We start from the raw sequence: 8,912 nt of genomic DNA on the forward strand, positions 1-8,912 counted from the left end.
AACATTTTGTGGTACCAGAAAATAAGAAAATACTAAAAAAATAAAAGGGAGAGACACAAGCGCCAACCCAATGGTGATCCTAATGACAGAAGCTGGAACCATTTAAACCGCTATGTCTCAGCTTGTCCTGGGCTAGTGAGGATTCATTGTAACTGCTGCCCTACAGGGAGCTTTTTAACATGGTGACATGGTGGGAAGCAGCCTCTTCCCTACCCACTTCCTCAGTGGACCTATCAGTTTTAATATCTCCATTAGCTCAGAAGCAAACAAAAAAATTCCCCATGAGGTATAATACACATTATTATAATTTTAGAGATGAGACTTAATTGGCACTGTTCAGACGAGTCTCTGCTGATGCTTTATGACAGGAAAATATTGAAATTCTTTAAACATCTGGAATATATATCCAGACATGGAAAGCTGACTTGGTGGCACTGTGTAATATAACTCCCGCATCAGTGACCAGGGATCAAGCAGCTGCTGAAAGGACAACAGCGTTGGAAGGCTGTCCTGCTACTTTGACAATGTTTCTCTCTGCCATGTAGCCAATAATAATTGACAACATTTACAATGTTTCCAGTGTGGCAGGCACAGTGCCAATCACTTCACATCCATTTGCTTGTTCAATCTTTTCACAGCAGCCATATGAGTTAGGTACTGGCAGTATCTGCATTTAACAAGGATATCAGTTCATAACAGTTAAATGATTAATCCAGCGCCACATACAAATGGAAGGAGCAGAGCCAGGATTTGAAGCTGGATTTCTCTGACTCCAGAATCCTCGCAGTTCACCATTATGTTATACAGCACTGCCTCTGGCAGGATAAGGACACGCTTTGACAAAGGAAGACTTGGGGGGTTTGGGAGGGTCAGAAACATGTACAGCTGGTCCTCAGTATCTGCAGGGGATGGGTTGCAGGAGTCCCTGGGGATACCAAGATGCCCAGATGCTCAAGTCCCTTCTATAAAAAGGCTGGCACAGTCGGCCGACCTCATCCGTGGGTTTGGCATCTGCAGATTCAACCAACTGCTGGTTGAAACTGGATGTCCTGGATGCAGAACCTGTGGATGTAGATGGCCAACTGTATGTTTATGGGAAAAAATCGATGTAGAAGTGGACTCAAGCGGTTCAAAACTGTGTCGGTCAAGGGGCAACTGTATACTATTTCCTGGACATGCCATTTGTAGCAATAATTTACTTGAAGGTTGTAATCTCATCCAAAATGAGGAGGAAAGAGGCAGAGGGAGAGGCGGGAAAAGCGGCCCACCTAGAGGACTGGAAACAGAGGAAAAAGGGATCTTTGAAACTCAAAAGTAACACTCATGAAACCAGACTGGCTATAGTAGCTTCCGTCATTTTAGACAAGGTCGCCAGCAAGACCATAAAGGAGGGTGTGACTGGGGGGGGTCCCTGCTGCCAACGGGTCCCACAGTGAAAGGGAGTTCGCAGGCCTCATAGTGAAATGGAGCAGGACCCTGTGGTCTAGCCCCCCATGTCCTCAGCCTGCCTTTTGTCTGTGGAAAAACTTCAGCCCACGAATAAGTTTAATCAGAGAAATGAGAAAATACAGAAACAAAGGAAAACAGTCCAACAAGACTGAATAATCATAGTTCAGTCAGCAAACACAGTCAAGGACCTTTAGCTCCTCCTCAAGGGCTATGGAGAATATTCTGAGCCATATCCTGTGAGCTTGTGAGCTGTCTTATAGATACTAAAAGCCCCACCAGGTGGAAGAACTTAACTACGTGATGACCAGATTGTAGTCATGACATAAACTGCCACAATTCTGAGAATTAACCTCAAGAAAATGGGAACAAACCAACCCTGGAACTGAAGATGAACTGTACTTAAAACAATCAAGATGATGCTGGTCAGACCACAGCATTTCCAACTTCAACATGACGGTCAGAGCTGACTGTGCTGTTTCTACATGTAGCCCCCTCCCTCCGTCTGTAAAGGCTCTTGCCCCCTGCTTGTCTGGGGGGACGCGGAGGGGAGTCGGCCTTTGGACAAGAGTCCGCCCTCCCCCGCGGTTGCCGGCATCCAAAACAAAGGAAACTTTCCTTTCCACCAATCTTGCCTCTTTATTGGCTTTTGAGCGGCGAGCAGCCAGAACCCCACTTCCAGTTACAATAGTGGTTTGTTCTCCATGACAATCCTGCCTTCATTTGGGGAGGAAGGGGTTTGATAAACCACCACAGATCTAGGGCACGATACCGTAAGTCACTGGCAGGCCTTTCTCAAAAAAGACTATTTGTACAAGTTAAACAAGGAAGAGAATGAAAGCATGGAAAGTGCTGCAACATGCCAGTAAGTGGCTCTCCATCAGGAAACGTGAAGGATGCTCTCCAGGAGGGAGATCAAGATGGCAGAAGAGAAGAATGTGGACCTTACCTCCTCCCACAAAAGCATCAAAAACACATCTACGTGTGGAATAATTCTCACAGAACACCTAAGGGTGCTTTCCAGTGTTCCTGTTAGGGAGCAGAGGAAACCTGTCTCCCTGGGCTACTCATCAGAAAAGGAAAACGAATGCAGGATGGCACTTCGGTCAAGCATCCTATTGGTAACAAGGGACTTGAGTCACTTTACCGCTTTAGAAGAAGCAGCGGGACTAGCTCATATCTGTGAAAGTGGCCATAGACCCCCCTCTGCAATACGGAGATTTAGAGATGGGGGTGGTCTCCCTGTGAAACTTTAAAAAAAAAAAAAAAAGGAAAAGATAAGAAATCTTATCAGCCCAGGACTGAAAACCCATACGGGTAGCATATGATTATTATTCATTCCCTTGAGTTGAAAATAAGAAGGGCTTTTTTTTGCTTTTTAATAGAAGGGCAAGTGTACCTAGATAGGTGCAGGAAGGACTAGGAAATCCAAGATCAATCTTTAGCAGACAGAAAACAAAAGGATAAAGATCAACTTGGAAGTAGAGGCTGAGAAGACCCAGGGGCAGAGCTGACACGACTCTGGAGGGCTGGCTGAGCTCAGGCTGGAGCGGGTAGCCTGGAGCTGGCCGCAGTCATGAGGACAGGAGCAGGGAAGGGTTCCCCACTCCAAGGGAGGGTTTACTGCATATGCCACGAGGTTCCAGAGGGAAGAACAAATGCTCGTGGGTTCTCATCTGTGTTCCCGGCAACCAGACAAGAACATGGAGGCAGAACTTTCCGAGCAGTGCCTGATGCTGCGTCAAGAAAAGGGATGATGGGAGCCAAGAAGATGGACGCTGAGAATTCGGCTAGGTGCCAGGAACCCACAGCTCCGAGGCCGCTGCTATGATCCGGGTTTCTGTCCCGGTAGGAAACTCAGGCAAGAAGTGAGGCCAGTCAAGCCCTACTTCCCACTAGAGGGACAGACAGACTGGTGGGCAGAAGTAGCCTGAGGTCGGGTGGAAATCTGGGATTTTGTTCTCCACTATTGCTTCTGAAACTACTGGCCATAACACATGTTGGTTCCTGAGTAGTCAAGCTTCCTAACGTCTTAGCTTGCCGACCTCCTCATTGGCTTAATGATTAGAAGAGCAGAGCCTGCAGGTCACAGGTATTGCTGGCAGCTGGGGAAATTAACTAAGAAGGCTACTGAGAAGGCTAAGGTCAATATGGGGTCAGACACAGGTTGAGACCTGCTGTGCCAGCCACACAGTCAATGGATAGTTCAAAACAGGTTAATTGAGCAGGTCCCAGTGCTGCTGAGCTAAGCAGAGAAATTTTGGAGATGGTAAGACAGTCACTGCCATCAAGGAGATGGGGGGAAGCAGCTATGATTGACGGAGTCCCCACTCTGTGCCAATCGCTGTCTCAAGTTCTGGGAATGCAGAGGACTAAGATAGGGCCTTTCCCCTTCAGGAGCTCAGAGTCTAGTAGGGAAGCCAGACCCACAATTAATTTGATGCAGTAAAACGTGGTTAACTGGGCAGGAGCTGAGGATGTGAAGGGCTACAGAGGCACAGAAGAAGAAGTAGGTGAGTTCTTCCTGGGTAAGTAAGGAGAATTCCCGAGGAGGATTCTGTCTCCTGAGGAGACAACACTGGAGATGGGTTTATAAATTATAAGTAAGAATTTAACCATTGAGAAAGAGCAGACGGACATGATAGCACCAGAACAGCACGAGAAAGGCGTGAACACACAGAGGCGTGACAGGGCATGGTGCATCGGGTAGGCAGCGAGGAACCCAGCATGGCCGGAGGACAGAATATAAGGAGCGGGTGGAGACAAAGGCCAGAGAAGACACTAAAAAGGTGGGGTGGAGCAGGGTATGAAGTGCTTTCAGGTAATCGGAGACGCTGGAAGGCATTCAGCAGGCTTCATGCAACTGGGCCTGCATTTCCTTAAAGACAAAGGACGGGCAATTGGGAGGGATGGAGGCAGGAAAGCCAGGGAGCCGCAAGAGCATTTACAGAGAACTGGGCCAGCTCGGAGTGGAACTGCCCCATCAACAGGGGGCAGCTGGACATAATCCCTGCCTCCCTCTTTGGGAAAAGGAGGGGCTGGGTGGCCAGAACTTCCAAGTTTTCATGAAAATCTAAAACTGTACATTCTGATGTTAACTATCCACCCACCACCCCAATTTGTAATACTGGTTTAAAATTTTAAAAATCATGACAATCAGGCAAGTATAACACCCTCAGTTAAATTTATGCACATTTAGGAACAAAGAAAGGATTGGAAATCCAGATAGTATAGTTTGGTAATTAAGCCCTGCAGTCAGACAGCCCTGGGTTTGAATTCAGGTTTTCCCACTAAGCAACCAGGAGGCCAGGGCTAAGTTATTGAATATTTAGCCTCTCTGTGCCTCATTACACAAGATGGTTGATGGGGTTGTTGTGAGGGATAAATTAAATAATGCATGTTGCGCCTTTAGCACAGGACTGGGCCTATAATAAATGCTCAATATATGTAAGCTTCTATTGCTGTTATATCTATTGTATTATCATTGTTGTATATTGTGTCATTGTGTGGTTAATGCGTTATTCGCATTTTCATAAGTTGAGTTTCTTTAAGATTCAAAGCACCACAAATAACCACTATAATCTTTAAAAAGATTAACTTGGGAATTCCCTGGCGATCCAGTGGTTAGGACTCAGCGCTTTCACTGCCGGAGCCCATGTTCGATCCCTGGTCGGGGAAGTAAGATCCTACATGCCGTGCGGTGCTGCCAAATTAAAAAAAAATTTTTTGTTAATTAAAAAAAATTATTTTTAATTAAAAACTTTTTCTGTTAATTAAAAAATTTTTAATTAAAAAAATTAACTCATATTTCTCTAGTTTTGATACCCAAAGTAGTAAGAAAAGAAAAAAATTAACTGGCATTATTTATCCTCAAACCAGAAAATATGGACCTGAAATTCATTGAGCCTTTTCCTCAAGAATAGAAGGCTCATTTTTTAATGAGCTGCATCTTTCTCTCCCTTCCTTTAAAGTCTTGCAAATAAGTTTTTAACTTAGCAGATGTTTTCCAGCTTACATTTTCAACAATGGAGATTTGTAGACATTTAAAAAACCTAACCTAAACTTAAAATTAGAGACAAAGCTGACCGTTTAAAGAAGCCTGTCTGAACAAATATCTCACTTGCTAAAGATAAGTGTTCAGTGATTTACACTTAATCCCCCAAATATCCTGGATCCAACTTTGCTCAGAGGGTGTTCAGTAGAAGGTTAGCAGCAGGGCTTCCCTGGTGGCGTAGCAGTTAAAAATCCGCCCGCCAATGCAGGGGACACGGGTTTGAGCCCTGGTCCGGGAAGACCCCACATACCGTGGAGCAGCTAAGCCCGTGCGCCACAGCTACTGAGCCTGCGCTCTAGAGCCCACGAGCCACAACTACTGGGCCCACGTGCCACAACTACTGAAGCCTGCGCGCCTAGAGCCCGTGCTCCACAACATGAGAAGTCACGACAGTGAGAAGCCCGCACACCGCAACGAAGACCCAACGCAGCCAAAAATAAATAAATAATTAATTTATTTATTTATTTTAAAAAAAGAAGTGTTCTGAAATCAAGATGTTGTTTTTTAGATCGATGGTTCTCCAAGTGGAATCCAGGGATCTCTGGTGGGTCAGCAAAGATTCTTCCAATCGTTCTGTGGGCTCTCTGGGACCCCCCCCCCACCCTGGTTCTTGAATGTTTCAGCTAAGGATTCCCTCTTCCAAAGTCTGCAGAAGCTCAAGGACCCGCAGCTTCCAACAGTAGCCAAGAAGGAGAACCATTCTCTCTATCAGATTTTTCATTTCCCCTCCCATCCAAGAAAATACCAAAAAAAGATACCCCACATCCAAAGACAAAGGAGAAGCTGCTAATGCTGGAGGGTCTCCTGCAGAGGCGGGGGGCGGCCGTGGCTCACTGTGGGGACAAGGACACTGGCAGCAGAAGTTCCGGGAAGTACTCCTTGGTGTGAGTCCTCCCAAAGTCCGCCACCAGCCCCACCAAAGAGCCAGGTAGGCTCTAAATACCTAAATTCTTTAAAAAAAAAAAAAAAAGATTAGCAGCAGCTGTTATGTCTGACTGATACTTGGGTTACATTTCTGTCTTCTTGCAAAATAGGAAAGGAAAGATCAGCCTACATGGGGTCAGAATGCAGAAAACTCTGAACTGAGATCACTTATATTGCACTGGGCAGGATTCTTCCAATTGCAAGTGACTGCAAACTCACCCACACAAGCTTTAACAGAAAGGATGTGTGGGTGCACATGATCGACAAGCCTTGGGCATGGCTGGGTGCGGGGGTTCAAGTGAGATCATCAGGAGTCGTTCTTTGTAGGCTTCTGTCTTCCTCAGCTCTGTTTTCCTCTGTGTTGGCTTTGCTCTCAACAGGCTCTTTCCACGTGGTGGACCTGCATAGCTCCAGGCACACAGCATGCTGTAGCTCAGAATCCCGAAGGGGAGTTCTTACAAAGTCTTTGCTTTGAGTCTCACTGGCCAGGTTTGAGTTAATTTCCCTCTTCCTGAGCTGGTCACTGTGGCCTGTAGAATAGAATATTCTAAGTGGCTGAAATGAAGCCCGAGCTTATCCCTGGAGTTAGGGATAGAATGAGCGAGACCTAAGCCAAATGGTTTGAGAATGAGGAAGTGCTCACCTAAGGAAAGAGGGATACTGGAAAGTGGAATGGATTCCAAGCAGGAAAAAACACAGATGCCTGCCCCCCAGGTGCCAGTGCCACCCACTACAAAATCCAGAGAAAACTGGTAACTTGATTTGTGGCACAGCATGTAGCAAACAGCCCTGCTAACAAATGGGCAAACTAGCTACCAGCTCCATCATTACTAGGAAGACAAGCTGAGAGTGGAGTCTATTGCTAGTACCTTTGCTTTCTCAGGTCAGCATTGTCAACTTTGACTTTATGAAGCAAAATGTGATTTTTTTTCTTCCTTGGAATTTAGAATGCTTTTTTTTTTTTTCGAACTTGCTATTGGGAGGATTTAGGATTAAGTACAAACTATCCTGTTGTTAAAAGTGAGTAGACCCTGGAATGGAATTATTGGGTAAAGTTAAGATTGTTGTACCATGAACTGTCTAAAAACTAGGGCCAATGAACTTGCTGATCTCCTAAGGGCAAGTCTTAGAGTGAGCTGCCAAATAATCACATTCCTTTGAATGGCCAGGTCTCCCCACAGCCATAACACCTAATACAGTCCTTTAGTCTATTACCTCATTTTGAAAACCAGACTTAGAACTTCTGTAAATTTCTTAAACCAAGGCTTTGTAAAGCTCCTGCTTGTAACAGTAGGATTGTGCAGGAAAAAGAGGTTTAGATTTGGGGTCAAAATCTTTGTGAATTCAAACTTCCAGTGTCCTTTATTTTTTGGTCTCATATGTGCTTTATTTTAGTTTTTAATTGAGATATAATTGACATAGAACATTATGTTAGTTTCAGGCATACAACGTAATTATTTGATATTTGTATATATTGTGAAATGATCACCACAAGTCTAGTTAACATCCATCACCACACACAGTTACAAAGTTGTTGTTTTTTTTTATTGTGGTGAGAACTTTTAAGCTCTACTCTCTTAGCACCTTTCAAATACACAATATGCTGTTATTCTCTGTAGTCACTGTGCTATCCATTACCTCCCCATCCAATGTGCTTCTTGTTAGTTGCATGGCTTTATGCTCTGTGAGCCTGTTTCCTTTTCTCTCAAATACCTATAAGAATTCCTGCCCTATCTACCTCAGCAGACTTTTGTGAGAAGCAAATATGAGCATGTTCAGGAAGCCAATATTTAAACTATCAAGTGTTCTACTTTATTGTAAGGTAGACACATGGAGTTATTCTATAATAACACTGCTGCTTACAGAGCCACTCAACTTCAAACACATTCCTAGACTCTCCCCCAAGTGGCAGCTATTCGTATTTGAATATTTTCATAAATGTGGATAGAAGTTCGTTCATTGAAGGCTTAGGCTGCCTTCCTTTGAGAGAAACGAAATCTTATTTTTTCCTTTAATAGTTATGGCTTATTTAGCGGATTTTTTATTCCTTTGTAATTAATCTATTTTTCCTTCAGATTATGGAAGTATTTCTTGAGACAATATTTGCTGCATCTTCAGATTATGGAAGTATTTCTTGAGACAATATTTGTTTCATCTGTATGTCATTTCTGGCTTCCATTTTTTCCATCTTGGATCCCTTTTCACGTCTTTTCTTTATGTCCAACACTAAGGTTCACAGTTCCCACCTCAATCCTCCATCCTCCATCAAGTAGGAAATGGGACACACACACACACACACACACACGAGAAGAAGCATACAGGTCAAAACACAGGAAGAAAGGAAAAAAATTCAGGGGACTCAGAGAAGGGTGTGGACATTAGTCCAAGCATTTGGACTAGGAGAAAAATTGCCATAAAAGTTGGAATAAAATGAATTGAGGGGAGGAACAGAGGGTTCTGAGTCATTGCTTTAAAAACCTGGATCTCA

The sequence above is a fragment of the Balaenoptera borealis genome (assembly GCF_965194805.1).
Source record: "Balaenoptera borealis genome assembly, chromosome: 6".
In the NCBI taxonomy this organism is placed as follows: Eukaryota; Metazoa; Chordata; class Mammalia; order Artiodactyla; family Balaenopteridae; genus Balaenoptera; species Balaenoptera borealis.